This window comes from Arachis ipaensis, chromosome B08, assembly GCF_000816755.2.
Source record: "Arachis ipaensis cultivar K30076 chromosome B08, Araip1.1, whole genome shotgun sequence".
In the NCBI taxonomy this organism is placed as follows: domain Eukaryota; kingdom Viridiplantae; phylum Streptophyta; class Magnoliopsida; order Fabales; family Fabaceae; genus Arachis; species Arachis ipaensis.
In genome coordinates, this window is record NC_029792.2 from 127,897,628 (window position 1) to 127,900,555 (window position 2,928).

Genomic DNA, 2,928 nt, shown 5'->3' on the forward strand with positions numbered 1-2,928 from the left:
AAATTTAAAAAATTAGAATTAAATGAACTCTTTAGTAAAATTACTCCCTAAATCACCTTAAATAATAATAAAAAAAAGAAACCATCGAGTATTTAATTATAAGTGATACTACGTGTGCAAGTATTTTTGTAACGAAATTTAATTAAGTTGGTGCAAAATTTAGCAAAAAAAATACGTGCATACGTCATTACTTCTTTTTTGCGTTTGTTGCAGCACACAAATTTTTGTTAGAGAATACAAAAACTTATTGATATGGCACACAAATTTTCGAAGACACAAAATTTTGCACATAATACAAACTTATCGATATAGCATACAAATTTTTGCTGCAAATGTTTTGTTAGTTGGGTGAGTATGTTCTAAATATGTAGTCCTTCAAAAATTTTTATGCTGCACATATAAAATTCTATACTATGCAACAAGATTTTTGTGTTATTCACAAAAATTGATGTGTTGTATGTATTTTATTGGTTATGTGTCAATATTTTAGATATGTGGTCTTTAAAATTTTTTGTGTGCTGTATATTAAAATTTGTATATTATTTATCAAAATTTATGTGTTGCACATTAAAATTTTTGTGCTCTAATTTTCTAAAAGAAGATACCAATAGTAACAGAAGACGTTAAAAGAGGAAGAAGGACCGTAATAAGAAGAGAAAGAGAAAAAAAAAGTAACGCACAAATATGATTTTATTTTTAAATAACTCGGTTACTTAAAAAACTTAGACACCTAACATTTTTGTTTAATTATTATTACATAATTAATTGCTAATATATTTTTTCGGCATGGAATATACAATGTAGCTCACAATTTAATTAAGGATATAATTAACTTCATTATCCATGCATGATTCCATAAAAACAAATTAAAGGCACTCTTTTTTCTTTTCTTTTCTTGGCTATTTTTTTTTTTAATTATTTGAAGATGTATAAAACATGTGGTTGAGGAGGTGAGCTGAAAAAAAGAATAAAGTAATGTCTACTGAAGTCAACAAGATGAAAAATTCTATTATCAAATCCATAAACTATATATTGGTACCATTTATATGCTGATGACGTTTGATTTATATTAGAAGAACAAAAGTACTTATTCTACTTATCAGTTCTTTTTTTTTTTCTTTTTTCAATTAGATGTGATTAAATCTTTTCAATTCGAAATAATACAGGTAGTCTTACCTATAAATAAATAAATAACATCAGAATATTTAAACTTTTTGTCTCTCTGATCTTAAGAATGCGGTTTGTCGTCTATTATAAGATCTTTATTCCCTTGACTCATTATTCCTGCCACACTTAATTTTTTTTTTCTTTAGTTTCGTTTGATATCGTTATTGTGAGTTGAAACCATTTTGGCCCTAAAATTTTCGACCGACTTTAATTTCGACCTCTAAATTTATAGTTATTCAATTAACACCTTCAAATATTAGATTGTGACTTACGTTTGTCCCTGTAGCTATCTTCATTAATGGAGATCTGATATGACACGTTAAGTTGACAGAATGTGTATTCACGTGGCACCCAACCTGCTAGAATAGATGTGTGATGAGTAAATGACGTGACAAAAGTTGAATGAACTCAATTTCTCCAGCAAAGTCTCGAACATATTGGGAAAAGAGGGCTGCAAATTGAGTTCATTCAACTTTTGTCACGTCATTCACTCATCACACATCCATTCTAGCAAGTTGGGTGCCACGTGGATACACATTCTATCAACTTAACGTGCCACATCAAATTTTCGTTAACAGAGATAGCTACAGAGGCAACCGAGGGGCACAATCCAATATTTGAGGGTATTAATTGGGTAACTATAAATTTGGGGGTCGAAATTGAGGCTAGTTAAAAATTTCAGGAGGCAAAATGGGTTTCAGCTCCCTTATTGTTTATAAGGGAAAAATACAATTTTACCTATTTGAATTTCAATGACTTATTATATTTAGTAAATTTTAGGAATTAGTATGAACACAATCTATTATATGTCAAATAATTTATTATTATTATTATATTAAAATGTTAAATTGTTAATATAACAATGTTCTTAATTTTTTTTTGAAAGGAAAAGTTCAACATCGAAATGGAGCAAAATAATACAGGAAAAAATAAAACAATCAAATAACTCCTGTGTCATCTCCGACATAGCTATCAACAACATGAGTTATTGACTACACCAGTTCGTAGCACATGAGAATGATTGAGCCACACAATCTCAAACTCCTGTTGTCTTACTCTGAAAAATAATCTCATTCCATCGTAGCCAAATGTTCCACACAGTCGTTGCAAGGCATAAATGATAACCACTAGACCAAAATTTTGCGTCCAAATTGTTTTTTTAATAAAAAATATCTTAATTTTTATTTTTAAAGTCCAATCCAAATGCACCCTTTATTTTATTCTACATTGATTTGGGTCCTGATCTTAATAAGTTCAAATACAAGAACCAAAAACAGTTATCAGCATTAGAGTGCTTTAATCTTTAATACAATAATTCTAATCAACCAGATAAGTAAATTAATTACTACATTGATTTTCTTTTGTTGTTCACATCCACTTTGCAAAGTACTAATAACATGCTCCAATTACAAGGTCTTACTATATATCTGTCCAATTAAACTTTCATTAATCTTGCAACACAAAAATCACCATCATGATAACAAAATTAGTCATGAACTAGAACATATTTTTTTATATATAAAAAAAGAAAAAAAAGAAAAAATGCATGAACTTTGTTATTACATTTTATGCAGATAAAAAAAAAACCAGTGAACACCCTTTTAACCTTGCCAAAGAAGATACCAAAACAATAAGATATGAACCATTTTAACCTGAAAAGTCATACATATATAAAATGCATTTGGATTTCCCAATTGCACTTTACAAAAATTAAGCAATTAATTTCTTTAAAAAAGAAAAATAAATAAATAAAACTCTCCA